General features: G+C 43.6%; 1 protein-coding gene across 5 annotated transcripts in view; it reads left to right on the plus strand.

Annotated features, from left to right (window-relative positions):
- ptprea (protein tyrosine phosphatase receptor type Ea) overlaps positions 1 to 27510 on the plus strand; it is a 49725-nt gene that overhangs the window by 5315 nt on the left and 16900 nt on the right. For 4 of the 5 annotated variants that reach the window (XM_034570277.1, XM_034570280.1, XM_034570281.1 and 1 more), the window contains exon 2: positions 18897 to 19193. The gene's annotated coding sequence lies outside the window, so the exon portion shown is untranslated. Of the gene's footprint in view, positions 1 to 18896; positions 19194 to 20305; positions 20326 to 27510 lie in introns of those variants that run through there. The other variant, XM_034570278.1, reaches the window with a different exon arrangement.

The raw sequence follows: 27510 nt of genomic DNA on the forward strand, positions 1-27510 counted from the left end.
GACGTGGCCTGATTTTAACTGAAGTGCAAGCAAACAAATCCAGCTCATGGCTTTAAAACATGTTTCAGTCCACCTTTTTTTTTTTTTTTTTTTTTGTTATTTAATCTCAATGAATGACTCTGGAAAAACAAATATTAGGTTTTGCTGCGGGAAACAAAGGGGAAGCCAGGGGATGAGAATGTGGTTAATGTGTGTTTGACAGCCAGGAAGTAAAAAGATTTCTGCTGCTGTGGATTTCTTTTGAGGGCTCGCTGTTTGATCTGAGTTTGGATCTGAGAGGAAGTTTCCTTTTTTATATGCACCTTGCAAATCACACCCACACATTCCTCGATAGCTTGATGTTTTTGATAATGTATAACGTCTCTGGAGTTTAAAGATGAAGTGTGAAACCGATGTTTCTGAACTGTGTTTTGCCTCTAAAACAGCACTGAACTACTGAAATGTTCTCACTCGTTCAAAAACATGTAAAGTGGCTTTTGATTGATTCCAAAAGCAGCAGGCGGTGTCCCACGCTGCGATGGTGCTTGTAGATAGAGAAGTGATTATGTCCCCTCATTGCTGGAGCACCGTATACATGTATATGCAAGTTTTCTAAACGCAAGTACTCCCGTTATAAAGACAATTGATTGTTCTCTACACAAATGTTCATGGCTATTTATGCTCCAACGCCACCAAGTTCAATGCAGCCAGCATCTAGAAAGTAAAGAAGCCTCCACCCGGGTGTCACGTTTCCATCACTGCCGATCGGAGCCGGAGACGATAAAAGCCAGTGTCCACTGCAGAGTCATTTTACCTGAATGCAGATTGTATCTATTCCCATTGCAGGCCAGATGTTTAGCCCCTTTTATACTGGTCAAAAACCCACTAACAAGCATCTGGCTTTTTTTGTTGGTGTGAAAGAGGTTTATGTAGATGTTGGTGGCGTGTGCGTGCGTGCGTGTGTGTGTGTGTGTGTGTGTGTGTGTGTGTGCGTGTGTGTGTGTACTTATATCCTTCTGAGGACCATTTTAAGCAAAGACCCTACGGAGTGAGGACATTTTGACCGGTCCTCTCTTTTTCGATTGGACTGTTTGAGGGTTAAGACTTGTTTTTAGGGTTAGGGTTAGAATTAGGTTTCGGGTTAGGTTTAGGCATTTACTTCGGATGGTTAATGTTAGGGTAAGGGCCTAGGGAATGGCTTATCTCAATGTGTGTCCTCACAACTATTGAGAGGCGTGCATGTGTGTGTGTGTGTGTGAGAGGGTGAAAGAGACAATAATGTTTGACTGTCTCACTACTGAGGTTGTTGACATGGACGAGTACAGTGCTTAATGAATAATGGATGCTGACTAAAGCAGCCGCATTTCCTATTCATTCTTTCAAGGCTGCAACACTGGGACTTGTTTTGTGATGATCACGTCAGTCGTCCGATATTTATTTTTCAGTGTCTCCAGTAATATGATGCTGTTTAAAGATATTAGACAACATGCAGTAAACATTCTAAACACTATAAAGCACTGAGGGGGACGAGAATTAATTCAATGTCTGGGTTGTCACTTTTTTGTGTGGAGCTGGAAAGGATGTGGTGTTGCGTTTGTGGTACAAGATTCTTTTAACTTCTTAAAAGCCTCATCGTGTTTTTTCCTCTGTGATGAACTGTGTCTAAACAAGTGTAGTAGGATGCAGCACTGAGCCGACAGTCAGGGCTCAGCTGACATGCTCTGCCTGCTGATGGCAGCCATGTAAGACTCGTGCAAGCACCACAAAGCACTAATGTATGAGATGATAATCAGAGCTGTCCCGGGTGATATAAGCCACCAAGGTTAAAGGCGGAGTGGATCATTCAGCATGTTGGAAATCAGATGAGGGGAGGAACCTTGAACATGCTTCATGCTATTGAGTTCCTGTCACTGTGGAAGGATGTAAATTCAGCTGCTGTGCGAGGGTTTTACATCACTGTGTGTGGGAAAAAAACAAAACAGAGATGATACGGTTTAAATAAAATTCAACACTCATATCGTCTGGAGCAGCGGCTCTACTCCGAGCTCCCTCTGGATCGCCAAACTCCTCAACCAATCTCCGAGGCCCAGCTGAACCACCCGTCAGAGAAAAGCCCTTTTTTATTACTTGCGATCTTGTTCTTTCGGTCACTACCCAAAGCTCATGAGAGTAGATGATTGTCGGAACGTAGACCGACAGGTAGATCGAAAGTTTTGCTTTGCGGTTCAGCTCCCGCTTCACCACATAGTTGCGGTACAACGCTTGCATTACTGCTAACCCCCCACTGAGACAAGAACTAGAGATGGTAAAAGGCCAATAGAAATAAATACAGGTTGAGTACAAAGGGCTGTTGTATTATTAATATAAATATATTTTGACTTATAAATTCAACGATTATTAAATGTCCATTTTGACGTCAACTATTGGAGGAATCGAGGGGATCTTTTTGTTCAGACATATCGGCGTTTGTGTTTATGCTCGCCGATATGAAAAAGTTAGTTTTATGGAAAAAGATGAAATTTTTGCTTAAATTTAACAAACAAATGTATGTAATGTATATACAAATGTATTTGGTTGTATTAAGTGTTTTCTTTTTGTTCATAGTTGATGGTTTAACTGTAAAATATCAAGCATGATTTTGATTCCAACATCTTAGGAATCATAATATCGTCATCAGCCCCCAAAAGGCGATATGGTCGGGCTCTATCAGTGTGAGAAATCATTAATGATAAAACAAAAGTGCAGAATATAACAAGCCTGGTATTTAATAAGAAAATGAATACCACTATGTCTCTGACCTCCAGCTATGGAGATTTAATCGATAAGTGCTGTGAAACATTTCCACTTTGGAGCTCATAACTCTCTAGCCATACTTTTTTTTTTAATGTGGAAGGTTTCCATGCATATTAACACAATCCCACTGCACTGTATGTTGCTCATCATTGCAGCATGTGGTCGCACAATACGTTTCCCCACTGGGAAAGCGCCGTGTTGACAGTAACACTAGTCCAAACACTGCCAAAGCCTTTTTGTTGTGCTCAGCCAGAGACAATGCCAGATCCACAATGCGCTTACAATGATGGGACATTTGTTTATCATAATTAGAGTCTGCTATGATGCCTGCACGGATTCAGACATAAAAGGCTCTTTTTTTAAAACCGAAGCTTGATTCATAACCGGATAACAATACCAACAGGCAACGTTTTACCATTCATGTGTTTCTTAGAGGGTGGATGATCCCTCCTTCACTTCTTTTTCCCCTTTAGGGCAAAATTACATAATTTATTGTAAATGATGATTATTATTAATTAGCCTCATTGTTTTCTCTAACAACAGATTAGAAAAATTCCCACTCCACCCTTTTATCGACCATAGTGTCCAATCAATTATACGCCATTTGACCTATAGGTTAATTTAGTCATAATTTAGCTCTACTTAAAACTTTTATGACCTGTTGATGTGAAATTCTTTAGACCATAAGTGGTATAATTCCACCGTGGTTTAAAAGTAGATTCATTCCAAAATGTAGATGTGATTTCACTCTGGTGCTGCCGTTAATATTTTCTGGGGATATAGTGCTGTCTATGATAAAATGATATAAACATGTGTTAACAGCCTTATTTGTCCTTCATCCGCCCACTCATCCTCAGAGCCTCCTTGTTTCGCTGCACCTCGCACAGAGAGACGGTTTTGTGCTGGATAACAAGGAGCAGAGATCACAGGCAGCCATCGCAAAACCCTGAGCGTTTCCTCTGCTGCTCTCAGAGAACCAAGACATGGAGGCAAAGCCGTTTAGAGATCAGTGCGATCATAATAATAATGTGTCCCGTGTCTGAGTATCACAGTTTCTCTTTGTAGGCCCAGCCCAGTCAGTGGGTGGCTCTTCACACAAACGTCTATTATGGTGAACTATGAATTGTTCAAACCCCTCTTCCTCCGCGCTTTCACTCTCTCCGCATCTGGAGCACAAAAAAGAAAACAAATATACATTATGGGATATGTATTTTTAACTTTGGGAGTGTGCGTCCCCCATGGGGCTCCTCCATGCGCCGCGTCTCTGCACAATGACTGATTTGTTATTCTGCCGGAAATTAGTGTGGTGCTTCAGAAAACAACCGCGCTGGATTGGCCTCATTGTGTATCTGTGTTGTTCTCATTTATAAATCACACACATCAATCCTGCTCTGCGTAAACGTCTACGACATAGTCAAACAAGTGCGATGCATTGTATTCACCATCACCTGGCCGTGCTGTGCCGCTGCACCGAATCGGGCTTCCTAAAATGCGCGTGGGCAATCGTACATATGGAATTTGTCGGTAATTTTGTTGCGCATTTCCTTGTTTAACTTTGCGAGTGCAGCCTCCCTGGGCTGTATATTTAGGCCGTTTTTTTTATCAAAGCTGGTGGGCAGTGGAGTGTGACACACGACTGACCTGACAGACTGAAAGATCGTCCTCTGCTTGCTGCACAGAGGGGCTCAACAAGGAGACAGGAAAGGGTTTGATCATCAGATCTGCGTTCCCTGGAGGGGGAAAACGCCTTGCTCCGCGAACACACAGAGACACTTCCTCATTTGCAGTCTTTTATGACTGCTGGGGATGAGCCAGTTGAAGATGAGGAGGCAGATAGTGGACGCCATACGGCTGCTGGCTCTTTTAGAGGGATTTTTGTCTCCAGTCAGGGACCTGCTTTCTGGTTGCTGTGGTGTTGTATTTGATTTGAGGCGACATTTAACTCTAAATCCAACACGTGGACACAACGCTCTGAGCCTGTCCAAATAGGCTGATGATATATAAATTAAAAAAGGCTCTGCACTGCTACTAATTCATGTGCGATCACATCCAGCAGCTGCGCCACAGCAGGGGGTCTACTTCGCCACTTAGTTAGCCAGGGAGATGCCTTAAGTCTCATTGCAAAAAAAACCCAACTGATTAGCGTAGACAAGTTTAATTCATCTTCACTCAGAGCAGCTCGCTGTTCCTCTGGTGTGTCTGCAGCGGAGGAGCAGTCGGTCCTTCCGCCCCATGCACTTTCACACAGCCAGAACTCCCACGGCTCTGCTTGATTGTTTTCATTAGTCTGTCGGCGGTAGCTTGATATTACTAGCTGCCACCACGGGTGTCATTTTTCCACGAGTTCCAAAAAAGATGGGAGAGGTGAATCGGAGGGTTGGTTTTTATAGCCTCCCCACCCATGTTGTTACTGTCGTATCTGTGTGGTGTCTGATATAAGAAGCCAACGTGCTCCAGGCCAAACGTTTCACCCTGCATCCCTGCGCCTGTAATTGGTTATTGTCGAAATACGTTGTGTGTGTTGGGGGGTGGGTGTAAGCGATGGAGGATAGGAGAAGGGGGGTGGGTGGGTGGGTGGGTGGGTGTGTTTCAGTCCAAACTACAACCACAAGCACAACTGGGAGACTCGAAACACAGGGAGCTGTGGTTGCTCGCTGGTGCCAAAATACATCCCCCCACGATGAAGAGGAATTTTTAACACATCTTTCATTTGCATGTGTCCAATTAGGCTTCCTTCAGATCCTGCTGGGTGTGATGGTGGCAGGGGGCGCCTGCGTCTGCCATCCTTTCTCTGGAAGCATGTAGTGTTTGTCTTGGTGGGTGTGCCAGCAGCCTTGTATTTGCGCTCTGAACTTATTTATTTAGGTAAAAGAGGGAGTGAATTCTACAGTTATGCAGAAGAGGGGAAAATCCTGCATAAGCTGCTTTTCCTGATATTTATTTGCAATATTTGCCCTGATCATATCGTACCTTGTCACACAGTTTAAATGACGGTTGATTGAAATAACAAACAATTAACAAATAATTGATTAATAGGACAAATAAGAATAGAAAAGGGGAAGCAATTGTTAGTTGCACTCCTGCAATACAAGGACGAAAATGAGGTTTAAGGGGAATAAAACACTGTTATCATCCAAAGAAGAATCCAAACCTTTTTGCTTTGTTGAGCACTTATTTTCGCTCTTTTTTTATCATGCTCCCCCCCCCAGATAGACCTGGAATTCTCTGAAGTGATCCAGCGAATTATAATGTCCCACTTTTTCATGTTTTTTCTTTCCTGGTTAATATGGAGCTCAGCGTTTTACTGAAACGACCCTCATTTGAAAACTGTGCTTTAAGTATTTTGTACTTTGCTGTCACTAATTTAACCCATTGGGAAATTTCCAGGTTTTGGACTTTCCATCACCATGTGGAGTTACAGATACTTGTGTCAAGCTGCACTGAAGCTGCTCTGGTGGCTCATTGTGGCCCAACCTCTTACTAGTCAAGTTCATTTATCTATCCAGCACATGACTTGACGAGCTGACATGGTGAGATTAGTGATTTTTCAACATTTTCACTTATTTCACAGAGAATAATTCATGGATCTTGATTTTAAAAAAGCAGACATTTAGGGAGCTGATATCCAGTGTGTTGCACTTTGGTGCAGCTTGATTGCGCTTAAGCGGACTGCCGGGCCTTTGCGGCGGTATGTACTCGACTAAGTGACATTTGAAACACTCAAAGATGACACCTTAACTACAGATTTATTAGCAGAGCTTCAACACGTGGTCAAATCTAAAGCCTCTCATGCCCACAGTATCTCGTTAGAGATGCTTTACCGTGATTGGACGATCGCTGCTCAGGGATCTGTCATCTGGAATCTGATATTGAAGGTATACATGTGTCGTCCATAGAATCACAACATTGTTTGCGCTAACCACAGGCAATGATACCGGTTATAATAGTGATACCAGTATAATAAGGGCATGGTGGATCGCCTGTAGCACTGCTGTTTGAGACGGTTTAAGCCTCGTCACTGGAGCAGCGTCTAATTATGTTCATTAGAGTCACTCATTTGAACCCCTGTAATTGTCTTTGGAGAATCACTTTGCAGAGAGGAGATTTTTTTACATGACGAATACAACATCTGTACCGTTCAAGGTTATAGTGAAGAATGACATTGACATTTAAAACCTTACGCAAGTTATGTGAGACTCCAAGAATCCAAGGTGCCATTGCAGTGAGGGGATTTCTCATAGTGGAAAAATGTCAGGAAGGAAAAAAAGGAAAAGAAAGCTGGGGTGTATTCTCTCCGTCAGCTGATTGGCAGCTACTCTGATGTCATTTGTTTTTGTGGGGCGAGGGCAGGTCACGCCCGGGGCTGATCTGTGTACCCTCTCTCTTTTCCCTCTCTCTCTCCCGCTTAGTTTCTCCCCCCCTCCCCGTCCTCATATTTTCCTGTCTTCACTTCTTGTCTAACTCCCACTGATCCTCTTTCTCTTTCTCTCTCTCTAGACTCTTGTCTTTTCTTTAGAATTTCTTCCTTTCAAAAATAAAAGTAACACATTTTTTTCTTGGCGAATGGAAAGGATGTTAACAAAACCCCTGATAATACATCGTCTCTTAATCTCATAAGAAATAAAAACAACACAAACCTGTAAAAGGAAATATTCAAAAACTGGGTCAGATAACAGGAGACCATCATTGTCACTTAGTAAAGAACATATAAGTAAGCTTTGATGAAGTATTCCAGTTTAGCTAGACACACTGATGCTAACACAAAGAGCAGGATCTGCTTCAGTTCTTACATCTGGAACAGTTTCAATGGTCCCCGTGTAAAATCTAAGACCTTTTTTGTGGGGGGGGTGGCGGATAAATTACGCATCAGAGACGCAACACTGCTCACAACAACCATGGATCGGCTGTCACCAGATATGTGAAGATGTCTAGACAGTTAGGCTCCACTTTTTTTATCAGTGCTAATTGTTGCCTGTAAATATACATGTCGTTAATAGTGAGTTTTTTTTACTCAACGTCACATTATGATGAAACATCTTCAAAGGTTACAGACGATAGACTTTACTGCCATTTTTACCCATTTCACAATAGCTAACTACACTAATAGGCTAGAAAGAGTTGGCGGGGTTGTAATCTGACAAATCCAGTCTGAACCTGGGGGGGATTCTGGGGGGACCTCGGGCCCCTCTTTGGGCCGCCAGCGCCACTGCTCGTCTAATCACTCCTGACCCTGTTAGAAATGAGTCCTCCTTTGTTACTGAGCGGTACTGTCAGTTCTGGGGGAACAAAAAGTGCCATTGTCTTACATCGCCGTGGCTGGGACACAAGTAATCTGTCGCCGTAGAGCCGCCTCAGGATTGCTATAATCCAGATTCAGTATTAATGACAGCCTAATCCACGCATTTCTGACCCTCTGGAGAGGTTGACATGGCATCCCCTGTTGTTGCTTGCTTGTGTAATGTCTCTGATTCCAAGAATGAAGGCGGCTGCTTACGGCTAATGTCACGAGACGATGCAATATCCTGTGCCGCGTAGCCACAGATGCCAAGATGCTGCACATGACTGATACCAGCGTAGACAATTCAGGGCTGTCATGTTGATGGATTTGTCAAATATATGCATTGATTCACTCTGAATTCAACTTCCCTGATGGCAAATGGAAACTGTTTGTTTTTCTCTTTCTCCAATGCATAATCCCTGAAAATAGTCTGGCCTGAGACCAGTGTGTGTGACACACTATAATTGCATGTCTGCACCGAGCATTTCGAAGGTCCATGGGGGTGTGCTTGCTCACCCATGCACGATATGGAGTGAGGGCAAATTACATGAATGGTGGTCCTCTACTGTGTGCACTCAGGGGGGGCTCTCTTGCTCTTTGTTTGGCACAAAGGGATGCAGAGATGGACGACAAGATGTGTGTGTGAAATCCATCACACAGCTGCTAGCTTGGCACAATGATCAGTAACCCCCCCCTCTCTCCATCAAAACCCCCTCCTACATCTTCTTATCTCCGCTGCTCAGAGCTGTACACGTGGGGCTTTTGTTTCAGCTCCATCCAGTGATCCACACCAGCAATCCCAGTGACAGGTAGCACGATTCTCTGACGACCCCCCCAATCTTTCATCCCTTGAGGTGAAGGCCAAGACTGATACGAGCTGGATGGGACTCCATGGAAGCTGAGCCAACTGAAAGTGAAAACACTGACAGTCACAGACAATGTTAAGAAGGGGATCAGGAAGTCTTGCTTGCTTTACAACGAATGATTTTGTTTGTTTTCGTGCACAGAGATCTCAATGAGCATGAAGTATTTGTTTTCTTGTGGCTGGTAAAAGCTGTAATTGCATCAAACACGGTCACATCAGAGGCAGCACGGTGGTGTGGTGGTTACCACTGGCGCCTGGGAGCAAGTCGGTTTGAATCCCGTTTCCTTTGGGGCTTTTCTATGCATAGGTTTTCTCCAGGTACTCTGGTTTCCTCCCACCATCCAAAGACATGCAGATTGGGGCGATGTTATTGGAGACTTTAAATTGTCCGTCAGTGTGAGTGGTTTGCTTTCTCCTTAAGTTGGTCGTAAAATACACTGGCAACTTGCCTAGGGTGTACCGCACCTCTCGCCAGTGTCAGCTGGGATGGGCTCCAGTTCCCCTGCCACCCTCAAAGGATAAGCGGTACAGATAAAGACATGGATGGATGGTGAATTTGTACCTTTGTGTCCTTGCTTTCTTTCTGTATGTGCATTGGTACCATCAAATAAAGAATAAAATAGATAAATGAATAAAGGCTGATAGTTAAACAGTTTCCACTGAAATGCCGATCAAATTAAAGTCAGTGAAAACCCACAATCATGTTTGATTGGGTACATTGTAGAAAAAATAAATGAGATATTCTTGCAAAATACACAAATTACTTTTTAAAAGAAGATATTCAGAATGTAATGAGAGATGAATGAAAAAATGAATCCTGGTTTAAAACTGTTTTATTCATTTCATTTGTAGACAGTTTGCCTCAAACTAAGTGCAGCACACCCATTGGAATGAAGTATGCAATTTCAACTCCTCCCTCAAACTTTCTGTTATGTCATTAATCACACAACTTCTTCTCGTTTGAATAAATTGCACAAACCACACTTGCATGTTTATTTCAAGTCTACCCCCTCACACCGCACCACACCGAGTGAGCAGATGCATCTTGTTTCCCAATCTGTACCAAGTCAGCATTTTCAAATGATCCAGAGATTACAGATGAGAAAAAAGGTGTAACTTTATCTGACTTGGTGTGAGCTAGATGTCAATTTTGGACACTTCTGTTGACAGTTAAAAGATGGATGGTTACAGAATATCACTTGAACTGAGCACTGTGATATTTACTGTGGCTCCAGACAAGATTTACAGACAAGAGTAGGAAGAGCACTGACATTTTGGATCAGTGGAGGCTAATAACAGAATCACAGTTTATATTTTCATGATAAGCTGTGATGTGGTAAATACTGGGAAATGTCATTAAATGGCAGTTCTGGATATGTTTATTACAAGAGAACGGGGCAGAGGTTGGAGTACTTCTTGATAATCTATTTAAAAGCCGGATACTACCCCAGAAATACAAGTACACATTTATTGATAAGCTATGAATAATGTGCAAGACCAGACAAATTAATCAATGCCCTGGAAATACATCCTACCTGTCAATGCTGCCTGATCTCATTTATCTGCTTCATGGGCTACATGTATCACCACAACATCCCAGTGAGGCCTTCAAAAAAAAAATACGTGACATTATCTTGAATCAGCAGTCTTGGGTTGTGTAAGAAGAAAATCAATGGTGGTCGTGGCTCGAGTGTGACGTGCCATCCATCAGTCCATTGGCTGACTGGAGCAGCTACTGTAGATGATGTGCTGAATGGCCAATTTCCTGTTACCTGTTCAAGATGGAGTGCAACAGCAGGGCCTCTTTCTCAGCTGTTGGAGTAGTGATTTCCCTCAGGCTCGCTGTAACACTGTGAGGAAATAGATTGAAACAACACACCATGGTATTTGCGTCTGTAATCGCAGCCCCTGGATAACTAGCGATCCATGAAGAAATCCCATTTTTTGACATTGTTTGAAATGTGGCGGACAGTAATGCTTTCCCTGGGAGAACCAGACTCTATTCTCCTCGGCCTCGTTCGTCTGCAGCAGGAGATGAAATTCCATCTTAACTCACATTTATAGAAATATCGAAAATTGCGGTCCGTGCATCAGCCACCAGGCCTTCAAATCGGATCCGTTTGCCCTCCAAGCTGCGGCCTTCGGTTTGTTTCACGTTACACGTCAGTTGCTCGCGAAGTATTTTTATTTACAGTATTTACAGATTATTTACATGACTGTTTCCTGGAAGGAGGGCAGGGTGTGGGGCTCCAGTTTCCCTCTGTCTGATGATGAGATTGCAGTATTTACATTATGTGAACAGCCCTGCCTGTAGATCAGCTGGGGCATGTTTTCTTCAAGGGAGTATTTGAGATCACAGTTCAGTGACTGTGATAACTCTAAGATTAATTTAAAGGATTACAGCTCCAGGAGGACAGATTGGAGCTATCAATATCCAAAAGGGAATTGATGTCAAAGGAGACATGTTTTGCTCATATTCATGTTTACAGTTTTACTTTGGGTTATTACTTGAAAAGGTTTAAATGCTCTGATATTCAGATGCATCACTCTCCTCATGCTGACCATCACTGCAGCTCCTCTGTTAAGCCTCTGTCTGAAACTCTTGGTGTTAGCGCCTGTCCCTTTAAGGCCACCTACCCCCTACACTACACTTGTATTGACAAATCTTTAACATCTTACTGTCCAGCCTGCAACTTCACTCTTTTGATTCTCTTTAGATTCTCATCATTTTTGGTCGCAGCTGTTTTCTGCCATACAAAAAAAAAAAAACCCGCTGTGATAAACCACCTGCCCAGCCTCAACCAGCGGAGATAAAGTTATTGCTGGTGGACATAGTGGAACATTTAACAGCTGAAGAGCCACATATTTCCCTCAGGACACGGTGGAGAGCGGAATCTAAAAAGAGGGCGAATGTTGAACACACAAGCACGACATTTGTTGAATACTAATACTGCTCCGTACCTGCTCGATGTGCACCGTGTGTATGCAGCAAGTTAGCCGTGTCAAGATTAAATGTATTTGTCACTGGTTTTTGCGGCTACACCTGTAATTGCTGGTCATGCTGTTCACATGATATGATAATTTCCTATCAGCAATGTATGTAGACTAATTCATCCCTTATTTAATCAGCAGTGGATTCAAAACAAAACGTAAAGGACGGATAATGACGACATAGAATTCAGATTCTATAACACAAATGATACATTCTGGATTCATTCAATTAGAAACAATGTAACGATTTTTTTAAGGTTATTTTTTATAGGAAATAAGGCTGATATGCACAAAAGAAGTCATCCTGTAGATGCATCAAGAGCATGAATCTAAAAATAAAAATGGATGATCCAACACAAGACTTTTAATTGTGAGGCCACACTTGTTAGAATGAAATGAGTATTTATTTCTCTTTGACACAGCCACTGGTGTGTGTCAGCTGGGCTCTGCTATTTCTCAATGTTTATTACAGAACGAGCAATTTTAGAAAGAGCTAATACTTGGATTACGAGTGCGAGACACACCCACAATAAATATTCTAGGTCATAGCTCGCACATATGCAGTTTTCGGTGAGCCATTTCCTTTTCTAATCTGGCTTAATGTCCCACACAACTGAGCCAACGCTGAGCAAACCGCAGCATGTGCGTTAGTCCAGGCAGTCTTCACATGCGACAGTGAGACGGTGCCTCCGGAGCAGCTGAATTTATGGCTCCCGCTCTCCGGTATCCTTTTGTCTATTATTTTTTATGTGTTGGGGGCTAGAGTGGCCCCTGCGCTCTATATCTCTTTCTAGTTCTCACAGTCCAGCAAATTTTATTCCCCTCATGTTTGGCTGTAAGCCGCAGCTCACACACAGGATATGATGCAAACTGTTTCTCTTCCTGCTTTTGGACAGCGAGTCTTTCTGAGTCAGCTGTGAACAGTCTTCCTGACCAGTAGCCAGAAGGTGTTTAGGTTTATGCGTAGAAGAGAGACAGCGGGGTAGAAGTTTTGAGTGCGCCCTCTTGAAGTGTGACATTTTTTGGGGGGTTGATGTTTGTTAATCAGCCAAGAGCCAGCCTGACCTTTTCTGTAGCAGTGATCCGGAGCAGATAAATCCACCCATGTCTGTGAAAATGCACCGTGACACACCACAGCTCAATTTGGGTTTTGATTCCTCACTCTGGCTTCCACTTTTTTGGAAAGAAAGAATCGGAGGCATTCACGGCTCTCTCTTTGTTAAGTGTGAAACTTCTCCATTCCCAGACAAGGTTGCGCAGACAGACAAGACAAGTAGCCTTGGGCTGTAGCCAGATATACACACACATTGCTTGAGAAATCCACTGGGCTTTTTCTTTTTTTTCCCTTTTGTGTGGGTGTACATGTTTCTTATGTGGCCATTAATGTCAGTCTCTGAGTGTGGGTTTGTGTCTTTGTGTATGTATTAGAGAAGAGTTTGTACCTGCCAACGCGAGGAGGCGATTGTTTGTTTCTCAACACTTGTCCTGGAATGCCACTATTTCACCATCATGAATATTTACCAGGTGGGGTTCATGGAGTTTAAGTGTTGCAGGGGAATCCTCGGCTCGGGACTTGTTTAATCCTAACCCCATTCTGTCTGAACTGGGAGAATAAGCTCTGGGAGAGGATGTGAGAGGAGGAAGGGAAGAGAGAAAGCACCACAGAGGGGATGCGTATGGGATTTTGGGATTGAAGGCTGAATAACGTCTGTTTTTACATGCTGCTGTCATGAGGAACCGGGGATTTTTTAAGGCCCCTGTCCAGCTGTAAATCATGGGGCTGAGACTTAGAAGCGGTTTGACGAGCTATCCAGACTGATCATCTTCGCTATTATTGTTCAACAGAAGTAGTATACAGGCTAGAGCGACTTCATGTTCCATAGGACGATGGAAAACAGGAGGGGACTCCCACATGCTGCCACCACATTATTGATTAAAGGAGACATATGATGCTTTTTCAGTTTTTCCTTTTCCTATAGTGTTCTATATATTTTTTGTGTATGTAAAAGGTCTGCAAAGTTAAATAGCCCAAAGTAAAGGGAGCTTTTCTCCTTCACTTTGCTCCTGTATCTCCTGGAACACCTCGTCAGTCCGGCCGATACTTCCGCAGCATTGTGATGTCACGTGACATCGTGATTCCAAACATTTGCGTAATGCACAGATAGCGGCTTGTCTGGGCCGCCTGTTTACAAACCCAGGTAAAGTGAGAGCGGAGGCCGACATTTCCCACACACAATCGCAACAGAGTGGGGCAGTGGGCCAATCAGAGCAGACTGGGCTACATGAGAAGGGGAAGTCTTAAAGAGACAGGAGCTGAAAGAGGATGAGATGAGGAACTGCAGCAATGGACAGTTTGAGGAAAGTGATGTGTTTTCTGAACACTAGAGCATGTAAGTAATAACCCAAATTAAAATACTGAATCTGAATGAGTATGTCTCCTGAAACCACATTTCGCCCTCGTCTACATCAGACTATAAACATCTTTAAACTCTACACAGGCTGCAACACAAAAGGGGTAAAATTACAAGAAAATATAAGACAACTAAGTAACAAAAAAAACAATCAAAATGTGTGTACTGCATACGGTGCATTGATACATTCCTAGTTCATCATCTTAGTTTAGCATGTTAGTGTCCAAACATGTTAAATTAGCAGTAGTCTAACCATCCTATAGATTTTCACCTGGTCTGAGCAGCGATTTTTCATCATTGTTGGATTTAGGACATTTCTTTCATTGCAGAGGCTTATTCCATCACTCTATTAGTTATTGATCCGACAGAGCCACAGGTGAGTCTTAAATCAGTCTTCTCATTTAGCTGCAAACTAAATAAACAGCGCTATTGATGTACTCTGTCACAGTCACAGTCTGTCTATAAATGATCCAGTCCTGCCTTGGCCCTTTAGGAAATTTCCTGATATTTGATTATCACAGCGATTGCCAAGTTTAGAAGAGTTGCTTTGTGATGTTATCACATTCACGTCCTGCTTGCCTTGGCTAAGGGCCAGTCACTCACTCAGTCGTGGATACCAAGATACACCGGTGTGTTTGGAAGTGAGGCGTACAGGCGAGGGGAGTCTCAGATAAACAAAATCACACTCCTTGTTGCCGGCTGTCCTCTCGCTCTGGAACATTAAGCTCACAATGTGAGGCTCCTCAGGGACGCGGCTCTTTTCACATCTAATCATAAAGTACACCTGCATGCGTTTGTGTCCTAGCATTTCTCTCCATTCTCATTTGAGCAGCTGCCATTTTTATAGAGGGGCTGGTTTCTGTCAATTTCAGGTTTGCCTGTAAGCACCATAGACCACAGCATAGACTGTATATGAAAATGGACAGTGTGTGTCTCCACTTCCTCCCACTGCTAAATTAAACCAAAATATCCCGGAGATGAGCGATGCCATCATGCGCATATGAAGCCAGAGTTCCGCCAAAACACACACGCGACCAATCAAGAGTCAGTCTCAGCTGTCAATCATGATGCTTCACCCTGTTTTTAAAGCATCAAATAACTAAATTAAATCAAACTTACTGAAAAAAACAGTGTGATATCTAAAATGACAAAACCATGTATTGACGATGTACTTAGACTTTTTAGTTTGGTCCAAGTCCCAAACACTGACAAGGAGAAGGCGGGATTTATGACCTATGCTGTGGCTGGCCACCAGGGGGCGATGATTAATTATACAGAGTTAAACATTCATGTGAACAGACAAAACTGTTTTAGAACTGAAATGTATGAATATGGATGTAGCTAATCAAGCTCAGTCACACTGAGCCTTTCCTCTTTCCTCACTTTTACATGTGACACGGACTGCCGCCGCTGCTGCGCTGCTCTAATTAAAGCCTGTTTGTAAAAAATGTAGCATCGCCTCATTACTGTGTGTTCTATTGTTTTCCATCACGCAGCATTTAGAAAATAGTCATGCTCTCACATTTCCTCTGAGTCTGTATCTCTCAGCAGCTTGTGAATACAGAAGAATATTGAATTGAACCCACCCCCTTTATCACATATTCTACAGAACAGCATTTTTATCGGAGCATGGCAACGTGAAGTGAGCCAGTTTTGACATGTTTGAACAACTTTATTTTTCCTTAACCTTGAATCATTAATAGTAATTTTAGATGATCGGTCTTATCTCGTAACCCCCCTGGAGAGATCCAGAAAACTTTATGGAGGCATTTGTGTTGTTGGAAGTGACACACACTGGCAGGTCAGCGAGGACATCTGTATACACAGTGTTGTCCAGATGTCAGGGCTTGATAGCAACTCAGTGGCTGAAGAATCATCTCTCTCTCTGACTGTGTGTGTGTGTGTGTGTGTGTGTGTGTGTGTGTGTGTGTACGGTTGCAATTGCCCTCAAAGCTTATCTCTTTAAATGGATTTGTGTCGCTGCACTTGGAGATCTCAGTATGATGCTGTAATCTGATTGACCACAACCCTGGAAAGGTGGACGAGTCAAAGAGCCAAGTGTGTGTGTATGCATATATGTGATTGAGGTACTCATCTGTCTTTGAGCTGGTATTTGTCACCTTGGTACTATGTATTTCCAGCTGAGCTTTGGGGCTTGTCAGGGAAATAACAGCTGTGTGGCAGTTTTGGAGCAAGCATGTTCTGTTTGTTTTTGGGACTATTTCACCTGCAAAAGTCCACATGTTGTACGGGGACAGTTCATCAGACCTTGGGTTGAGGCACTGAGAGGCTGCACAGATGCAACATAACTTCTATGAAGTTGCAACATAGACACAATCGCACAGATGTAGCATCTGGCCTGCCAGCGCACAGAGATCAGACGCTTTGCCAGAGATGATTTGGCGTGTGTGTGTGCGCGTGCGCGTGTGTGTGTGTGTGTGTGTGTGTGTGTGTGTGTGTGTGTGTGTGTGTGCGTGTGTGTGTGGGGTATATCGCTGTTAGGTTTGACTGTAGCTGTCACCGACTTAATGAATCTTATCAATATTAGGAATTCCCCCTTCTTGTGTGTTCTTAATGACAAGCACATATAGATCTACCAGTATGCCTGAGTTTTATTTCCTGTGGTGTGTTATATCATTGTGTGTGTGTGTGTTTGTGTTGGGTCTAAAGAGACAGAGGCTAAAAACCAAGAGTTTCAGACAGAGGCCTAAAAGAGGAGCTGCAGCAATGGACAGTACAAGGAGTTGGTTGTTTTCTTTTAAAATTATGAATCTCAACAAGTATCTGCTTGTTCGACAAGTAAAAGCCTGTAAAAAATGTTTTTACCTCCCACATGCATCTTTGCAAACCTTTTCAAAGTCTGCAGTTCGCTGGCTGGGTGGAGCTGTCACCATAGCAGCAGTTGGCTGCACGGCCCTGTCCAGTGCTGTGAGGGGGCACGTGTGGTGACCCTGTGAAGATGGACGGCAGCTCGTTCCTCACAGAACTAGATTATACACACACAGATTGGATTCCGCATTTATCAGCTTTGATGTGTCCCTGTGCTTTCTTCTGATGTTCTCGAGCGGGATGCTCTGCCTGCGATTGCATTACAGGGAGGTTCTTCTATTATTCAATAGTTTGCTTGATCTGATTCCACACTGTCAGACCTTCTATTATTTATGAAGTGGAGATAATACTGTATGTGAGCTCCCTCGCAGTGCTTTCCAGGAAATTAGATCTGAAACTGTTTGCAGGTTAAACAACATTATCTTTTTTTTTATATATATATATATATAGTCTCCATCTTCATTCCACTTTATCCTGCTTTCTGAGCACGGACTCTGACTCTCATGCCGTTATTTTGAGTGTCACGGAAATCCTCAAGCATGACGCCTCATTTTCTGGGATGTCACAGAGCAAACGCTGACTGCCTGTTTTCACTGAGCGCCAGTGGGAGAGGGATGGGGAGGGCTCCATGGAGGATGTGTCCGTTCATTCATCGCAGCCCAGGGAAAGAGAAATAAGGAGGGTTAGGCCCCCCTCCCCACCTTTCCCTCTGCTCGGCTAGACGAGTGTCGCCATAGCAACCGGTCGGCATGCTTCCTGCTGCTGTCAGGCGAAAAAACCTTGCACCTCTAAAAATGTCAATGTAGTAAGAGCAGAGAGGAGACGACTTGTGAGACTTGTAAATTTCTGGGTTTGGACACGGTGTCAGATCGACTTGCTTGTGAGAGTTTTCACCCAGAATCCTTTAGTCAAAGGTAGAAACTGTACGTACGAGGTTTTCCATATGAGGTTTCCAGACTCTTTGGCTGCTCAGCCTTCCCAGGTATATAAATGTTGCTCCTTCTCACCCCCCTCACTCCTCCCCCCTATACCCGCCTTTCAGGCCTCCCCTGGGTAATAGCAGGGATTATATATTAGATGGCACCAACCTGCAATCTCTACTACAGCTTAAGCACAGCAGCCAGTATTTGCATGCACCAGTATTTCCTCATGTAAACAGACCTACATTTTGCAGGGATCAAAATTAATATGTTTATAATGTGAATCTGCAGTGAATCTGAGCGGATGTAGATATATCTTTTCTTTAGAAATCAGGGGAAACTAAATTTTTTAGTTTGTAAATGAGGTTATCCTGGATGCAAAGTGACTTATACTCTGATTTAGAAGCTGCTGGATGTGGAAGACTAATTTGCATTGCAGGCGCTCTATAAAATGCTACCCCGCCCCTCCAAAAAAATATACCCACTGAACTGCTCAACTAATTTAAAAGTCTTTTTCTTCACCATGGTTACATTTTGCGACCATCTGCATAACACCCTTGGGCACCTTCTCAGACTTTGTGCCATCTCCACCATCCCGACACTGAAGGAGACTTTCTGAATTTCCCTCAAAGCTAAACAGCCTCATCATATATGAAGAGTACACACAGTATATGCTGCTTCACTTGCCTTTCTTCTTCCGTACCGTTTTTAAGACAGGAACTACATCACACCTTACCCTTCCTCCCGCTTCCCCTCCCTGTCCGTCTCTTCTCCTTTGCCGTGTTATTAATCATCTAACATGCCGTCTGTCTTTCTCACTCTTGTTAAAGCTAAAGGTGGTGAGCAGCGTCCCTTGAGACTCGCAGCGCCGCTCTGCGAAACGTCAGGCAGACTGCTGAGCCGCTGGAAGCGAAGGCCCATAATTCACCGCCGCCCGGATCCCAGGAATCGTCTCTCCTCCCTGGGCTCAGAGGCAGACCTCGTCCTCCTCCCCACCACCTCCGCCCTCTGTCCAAACCTCTCACCGAAGACGATGGCGACGATGTGACCGCTGGACTCGGTCAGCACCATGTGACCGGCTGTTATGGATCTGAGAATCAGCACACATTGAATCAACGCTCATCCAGGTAATCCAGCACACTGCGGCCTGCATACATAACACAGCAGGAATCTATTCACTGTGTTCAGCTAGTCTCATGGGCTCTTCAGGTGGAGACAACTTTTGTTGTTTCTTTGCACATTGATGAACCTTTTTATCTCTAGTTCCCGGCACATTTTCTGCAGGAATTCACTTCCTCAATCTGTTGAGTTGTTGCCCCAGTTTGTTGTCTCTGTCAGCCGGTGGAGAGGACTGAGAAACAGGAAGTGTAACTATGGTGTAAAACGGTAACAGTTAACAGTAAGAACCGAAAACTGCACAACCAAGTGCAGAGTAGTGAAAACAGCATTAATTTGACTGTGCATGCTGCAGCTTATTTAAACCAGAGGTAATGTTTGGAATATAAAATGGTTTGTGTGTGGGTGTGATTTGGAGTCAGTGCTGTAGTTTGTGCTGATATTTGGATCCTGAGAGACCTTGTGTTGATTAGTTGGTTTAATTATATTGCCGTGCCCTATAAAAAGAAAGCATTTGCATTTTCTCTCTCTAGCCTCAACTAAAGACTTAAGTGCAGTCGCCATTCCCCTGATAGTTTTGTTAACATTACAGAGGTTTTTACTCCAAAAAGGATGTTGTGACATTTGAATTGACCAAAATAATTAAGACTGCAGACTAGCTTCCTACTGCGTTCTCACATGAGCTCACTCGGACACGATCTGAGTTTTAACCTAGCGGCTGACTGGAGAAACTCAGGACAAAGCCCGGAGCCTCTCACTAAGACATTTGCTTTCTCACATACAGCCCCTCAGGAGAATGTCAGGAGATTCTTCAGATATCAGTGCGTGACTGAAAGCAGCTTATTAACCAAAGCAGACAAGTGGAAGTAAATCCAAACTCAAATCAATGAGTGAGCATAATTTTCCTGTTATTACAACCCATGCTCAGTGGCTAGTGGCAATTTCAAGTCATGTTTAGTGGTTTAACAGCTGCAAAAGCCCCTCAACACCCTGTTTTTGACTTCCTCCATTTAACAACCACCTTCATTGTTGTGCAATTCAAATATTTGAGCCCCCACCAAGCTGTTTAATGACTTGCGGAGGTGTGCGATCACGATAAAGCGAGGACAAAGGAAGCGTACAGTAGACGGAGGAGCCGCTTGCGAGAGTGTTTGTGTTTAAAAATGTGTGCGACTGAAATCGCTGCCTGTCTTTGCCGTGTCTGTGTCTGCGTGTGGAGCGTATCTTATCCAGGGTTTTGTCAGGAGTGTGTTGCGAGTCTTGCTCCCACTTCCCCTCCGGAGCAGAGCGGCACAGGAAGGCTGCTTGGCTGGCCGCACAGGAAAGGAAACGGTCTCTATCTAAGAGCAGATGGAGGACAGCATGTGCTTACACTGCAGAAACACACACGCATACATACACAGAGGCATGCAGTCACACAGCCTTACACACCCAAGGAAATATGTGCAAGTACAGTAGCTTTTATTAGGAGTGTGACCCAGATTGCACATCACAAAAGTCAGCTCTGGAGAATGAGAAGTTTTCACAGAGTTCTAGTGAGAGGAGAAGTCTCAAGGACACTTTCATGTTTCAAATGAACTTTTCAAGTATTTTCACAACAGCAAGGATGTTTATTTTTCTTGCTTGGAAGTTGGTTTGCCCTCTTGACTTTTCAGAAAACGTCTTTTTCACCCTCATTGTATTTATACTTTACATATTGCTGCAGTCCTTGTAGTTCCTCAACCGTCAGATTTCTATTTACCAATGAAAACCCGACCTGGGTCTTAAAGTATTTGCACACAAGCTCTTGTTTTCACTTGCATGGAAGTGGTGGCAGGAACCTGATTATGTAAGGTATGACTTACAAACACTGGAAACCCCGATCCAGTGACCCCAATCTGCCACTTCCTTGTTGGGAAACAGGCAAATATTATGAAATTAGCTCCACTGTTAAGTTCACTGTTTCAGCTCATAAGCTGCTTTCAGACATGCACTCAAGTCTGGACATTTTCCTTTAAAGGTCCAGTGAGTAAGATGTAGGTGAAAGGGATCTATTGGCAGAAACTGAATATAAAATAATCCTAGTGATGTTCTCACTAGTGTGTTTCATCTAAATTGTATGAATCTGCGTTTTCTTTAACCTAGAATGGCCCCTTTATATTTACATCAGGAGCAGGTCCTCTCTACGGAGGCCGCCATGTTTGTACAGTAATATCTCAGGCTGGAAATTAGGTGCTGTACACCTAGAAGACGTAGACGAAGGTGTAAACAAGGGCTGACGCTGGTGTCGACGTGCTGCAAACAAAAATACATGATTTCCCCCTGCCTCCTGCATGCTCTACCCACAAGTCACTGCTCGCCTGAATGTTTCCTGTTGTCTAAAACACGTCTTATCCGCACAATCTCCTGCTGCGGTCTTCATATATGAAACTCTCGAAAATGTCTTAATCCTATATTTCTATTTTCCGGTTTATGTCTGAAGGCGGTTATAGATAAAGACGTGAGCAGATAAAGACGTAAGCAGAGCAGATATCTTGCCCCTCGAGTTACCTCTCTGACTCGTAGATCAGATTCACTTCTGCTGAAATTTAGTGACACCCAATATGTCATCACCTTCTCCTCCTCCTGGCTGGTGTGTATGTCCAGGATTTCTCATGCCCTTTCATGCCTCTGCCTCTGTCAGGAGCTATTAGCGATGGGACGGGTCCCCCCCAGCATGGAGGCCTTTCTTGGCTGCAGTGTTTGTGTGTGTGTGTGTGTGTGAAGACTGGATGTTGTACTTCCTTTTTCCAAGAGGGCAGCGAGTTCTCTGAGACTTCAGTAATTTGCTCTCCGTATGGTCTGTGTGTGTGTGTGTGCTTTCTCATTCTTGCAATAAGCCTGCTTATGAGGAAGCACAATGGGGCTCACCATGGTGCCCAGGACCTCGCTGCATGACTCATATTCCTATAGAATTCATGCAAAGAGCAAACAACAACGTCACACAAGCTTAATCAACAAAGTACTGCTCATAATGTGCCCTGCAGGGCCTGAGAAAGGATTGTAAAAAAATTGTGAGGGGCAACACAGTTCCTGATTTCGCTTCCAGTTTGAAAAAAGCTGTTGTTTTTGATTTTCTACTTGCTTGTCAGACCTGGTGTTATAAGGGAGCATAAAGAAGCCGTTATTCTGGAAAAGGAAGTGTGATAAGGAAGTGCCGTTTTTTTTTTTGCTGTGGCAACTGTAGCCGTGCGGCAAATATATCTCTATATCTCTGGACATTTCAAGAACCAGGAGACGGAGTCCTCGTATTCCTTTTTTCTTTTAAAGAGTCACAGGTGGGTTTTTATAGTCTGCGTCAGCACCGGGCAGACAGACGGGCCCGCTGTATCTCTGCAGAGCAGCACAGGCAGCCCTCCTCATCCTTGCAGCGTGGGCCGGCTCACTCATCCCTCGTGGTCCCACATCTCCTCTTCCCTCTCTTTTTTTCCTCCCTCAGAGTGAAGTGGCTTTTTGTTCTCCCGCAGCGGTGCTTATCACTCGTTTCTCCACCGCTGGCCCCCTCCGCCCTCCTCTCAGGGAATGAAAGGATATTTTGGGGTATAGATCTTGTCTGTCCTGTGCAGAGTGTAGTTATCTATGTCTGAAAACAAAACGGGGGGGGGGGGGTTAAACAAGATCTCCTGTTTCTCTGTGCCTTCCTGTGGGCGAGTCTATTCAGCTGCTGTTCTCGCGTCGCGCTGAGGTTAAATAAATCCAATGCCAGCAGAGGAACTTTGTGGATTGTCATCATTACAGGCAAAGACACTGCGATTTATTTTGAGTGATTTCATTTAAGTGAAGTGTGTTTCTTTGTCCCGCAGGATTTCTCAATGGCCTGTTATTTCCCTGCCTGAATAACATGACAGATAAATGAGCCACTCATTCTCAGGGGAGACCGTCTGGTTGCTTGTAATACTCTAAGATCAAGCCTCCAGACGGCATCTGACTCAGCTGTTATGATTCTGCATGGAACTGCATTTTAATCTGTCTAATCCTTTTGAGTGACCATAAAACTTCAAAACGAACCTAATGTAATCAGTTTAAGAAGAGATTTACCCATAATGTGACAAGCAGTCATCGTTTTATTTATTGTTCCAGGTTTGTCCTGATGTGTAAACTGAGTCTATGTAATTCCAGAGGCTTACGTTCAGAAACATTGTGGTTACTGAATGGCTAATAGCCTGTTTCTGCATGGCTTCCTGTTAGTAAATGCACTGAGAAGTAACCACACATTCTAAATCAAATTATAAAGCATATTGATTTTTAAAAACTGAGAAATTGTAAGGGAAATTTGCTGTTTATCAATCTGGATTTCACTTTTTTATATTTTTGTCCATTACGACTTTAGCTGATGATAACGATGTACTGATCCGAGTGAGAGTAGTATATTCAAGCCTGGAAGTATAAGGGAGGCATAACCAGAGACTGTGTCCCACAAAGCCACTGCACCCTGTCATGAAATAGATGAGGCACAAATGATTTTTGTATTTCAGTCTTTGTCCAACTCGAACAAACAAGATGTGTGTTACTTATTGAGAATTAGAATTGGTGGTAATGTGGTACTGAAAATGAGAAGTTGGTGTCTACAAACTCCAGATTGCAAAGAAACTGCCTCCTTCTTGCAGGAAACCACCAGACAACGTTCGACCACACTGGCTCCACTTTTGGGGAGATGTCATGTCATAAATCTTTATATACAGTCTGTGATTTGATGATCATTGCTGGTGAACCTGTTTTTCAAATCTCAACAATTGTCATAATGGACAAAAACATGATCCTAAATGGATCCGACAGGCACTCAGCTCATTGACGTGACTAAGAACTATTTAGTCTATTTAGTCTAACACTATATTTTGTCTTCCGTTTAATCGCTATAGTAAAACCCATCAGTAAATTTCCCATAAGTCAGTTTTATTCACATCCTTTCTTCTTCTTCTCTCCCTTTCTCTCTACACGTCACACACACACCAGTACCTGCTCGTCGCCGTTTGCCGGTAATCACAGAACGCTGGGTGATAATGAGAAGTGTCACAACACCGGTTTCGTCATTTTCAGCCCAGCTGCCGCTCATTACGATGGCCATCGATGGCTCGGATTCCTGGCCGTAATTGCTTTGCCTCTGAATAATTGAAAGAGGGGACGGTGGTAAATCCCAGAGGTATCGGGCGCGGGAGAGAAAGATGGATGCCTCTGTGTTCAACGCTGTCGGGCTGGGAGGTGTAAGGGGCTGAGAGGACATGATGAGACCCCGACTGGGGAGATTGTCACACACACACACACACACACACACACACACACACACATGTGTTGCAGATGATGGACTACTGGCGGAATGATTGCTGCTGTGGTGGTCCTCAAACAGGCCCTGGTTCATGCATTTCCCATGTATCCCCGCTGTTGCATTTGTCCGTGTGTGTATTTCATGCAGAGTAGCCAGGCGGGTGTTGCTTTTCATGGCAATTGCTAGCAGATCTGGTGTAGAGACATATGCATGTTGTGTGTTTGTGCAAGCGCATTGATCAGAGTTGATTTAAAAGTACAACTGTCTTACACATACACAACCATGCAAACCCACACTAAATGACACTCGAACAAGACGACCATGTGTAAGATCAGATGTGGTGTTTGCTCGTGCAGACCGGACCGTTGTAAATATTTACTCCCACTATTTGACACTCCTGGTTTCCATGCCTTACTGGAATGTGATGGTCGCTTATAAATGCATCAAGTTACATGCTAAATGAGAGCTGCTCTCAAATGTTACAGTTATGGCTGGAATGTTTTTAAGAGGATTATCATTAATCGCCTCTCATCTAGTAGCATGTTATTTTATTTAACTAATATGCACCAGCTAAAAGCTCTAATTTCCAGTGAGGACTCCCGCTAATGGCAGAGTTTTCATGGTCATTCACGGCTGCCGTCATATCTCAGTCAACAGGATGTTATGGCCTAAAACTGGCAACCGGCTCCCAGTTTTTTTCTACTTTTCTTTGTTCTTTTATTCCGTCTGCATGTGAAACTAATCACAAGTATACATAAGCACATATGCATCTCTCTCGCACATTCAGCCAAGATCTCTGCGGGAGATGCTCCACTATGTTCCCATAGAGGTGGAGGGCTGACGCTGCAGAGCGGAGCCAGCGGGTCTCCAAGGTCATTACCAGTGCCACAGCGTCTGGGCGCCCTGGGACAGAGGCAGGAATTGATTAATGACAATGCTCGGAGCGCGGGAGGGGACGAACCCAGAGTGTCGAGAAAGTAGAAACTCTGCGGCCGAGGTAGATTTGTTACTGTAGAATGATGCTATAGATGGAGTTAGTGGGAAACACTGCAGCGTGACACACTTCTACAACTACTCCTGATAACAATAATATATATAGCTCCAGCATGCTTTATCAATTTGAGTTGGATCTGCAATAGCGTGTGGATATGTGCTTGTTGGACACAGGAAACAGAGTCTTGTGCTTGGTCGCGGCCTGAACTGCTCTCTAATCTGCATTGAAGAGTTTAAGTTGCCGTGAAAAGTTGGATTCTAGGTCTCATTCTCTGCTGAAGTTACCTGAGATGATAAACTGTTTTTATCTGGTCTCACTTGGTAATAAACTTATACGAAACACGCAACTCAACAAAAGTAGGTTGATTCAAGTCATTTATCTGGTTTGGCTACATGGTTCGTACCATCTCCGTGATTTATTCGAAGTTCTGTGGATTGTTGTATCAGAAATGAAGGCTTCGTCTAAAAACGTTGAAAATGTCAAAATATGTATCTATCTCGTGGTGTTAAAATAACTGCATCTGCCCCTTCGTCAGGATCTGCCCTAAAATTTAATGAGTTCTTCCATGTCCCATTCTTCCACTAACTTTCAGTGTTTCAGTGTTATCAGTGTTTTTTTGTGTAATCCTGCTGACAAACAGATGGATGGGTGCGAAAATACCTCCCACACAGAGGTAATTAAAAACATATCTCAATCCAGTTGTCATACCTATTTACAGTATTCTCTCATTTACGTCATTATGACATATTTACTTGCTTAATTGGCTCTGAGAGGTTTTGTGTGTTTTTACTGGACCCAGGTTTATTTAACAGTATCGCAGTTTTTCAGGAGTTGTTAACTCAGACAAAAGTTGGAGTCATATCAGGTTTTAAGTGAGTCTGTATCATGGGTTTTCTTTTTCTTCTCTTGGTCAACATCCCACAGGTGCCACGTTGGTGGCCAGGTTACCATGGTAACACATTGAGAGGAACAGCGGTACACACATTGAAACAAAAATATATTATTCACTGTGTATTTCTTTCAAACTGGTTTCCATCAGATATAATGAATAATGTGTCACCATTAGGAAACTGGTCTTTGTGGTTTTATTTTAAATAATAGAAATGTATTCACGGGGCCACACTGTGATACAGTCAGATTGGAGATGATATCAGTAGGAATGGAGGGTTTAGTTTAGAAAGAGCAAAAATTGAGCACCTTGTCCAACTAGGTTATATTGCAGGGGAAACAGTCGCACATCTGTGAGAGCAGACGGACACCCAGGTTCATTTCCTCGGTCACGGCTGTGAGTGTAGCGCACTGTCCTTTAAATAGCTAACCCGGCCCAGGTTTACACACTGCAGCTCCCCAAAGGCAGAGAGCAGCGACAGAGACGCGGTGAAACGAGGACGACCTCCTCAAATAGAGAGCGTGAACTTCCCACAGCGATCAGGTCCAAACTGACTGATTTAAAACTTAACGCCGCAATCCTTCTCTTTTAGAAGGGTTTAATGAAATCCTCCACATTCGATACCTAAACACGGAAAAAGAAGAGTAACCCAGTGTCCATGTGGAGGTTGAGGTGTCCGTAAAACAGGATATTTCACAAAAAACACTGGCTGCTACGATTCCTGTAAAAAAACGCAACTTACTGTACAAAGACCTTTATTGATTTTTGGTAATTTATTGAAGTTTTTTACTTTAGTTGAACACTGTTAAGTTTGACCAACCACAGAGAATGTATAGAGTCTCTAGTACTAGAGGCCTTACGTTGAGAGAGCCTGACATTTTCATAATACACGACTAGCGGCGAGCAGAAGCCAGGTGAACTAAGAGCGGATGCATTTCCTTGAAGTGCTGGAAGTGGTTGAACACCGCAGTGAGAACATGCACAGAAGGTTTCAGATCACTGGTGGCTTTTCCTAAAAATAAGCCGTCTAGCAGGTTTCCGTTATACATAATAAAAAAACGTGTGGCCTAAAGGGTAAACAGTCCGGCAGCTTTCTGCGCAGAGGACACAATGTACCTCCTGCCCGCTCACGCTGTCACATCGCCCCCTGCACCCACATCCCAT

The sequence above is a fragment of the Hippoglossus hippoglossus genome, chromosome 19 (assembly GCF_009819705.1).
Source record: "Hippoglossus hippoglossus isolate fHipHip1 chromosome 19, fHipHip1.pri, whole genome shotgun sequence".
NCBI classification, from domain to species: domain Eukaryota; kingdom Metazoa; phylum Chordata; class Actinopteri; order Pleuronectiformes; family Pleuronectidae; genus Hippoglossus; species Hippoglossus hippoglossus.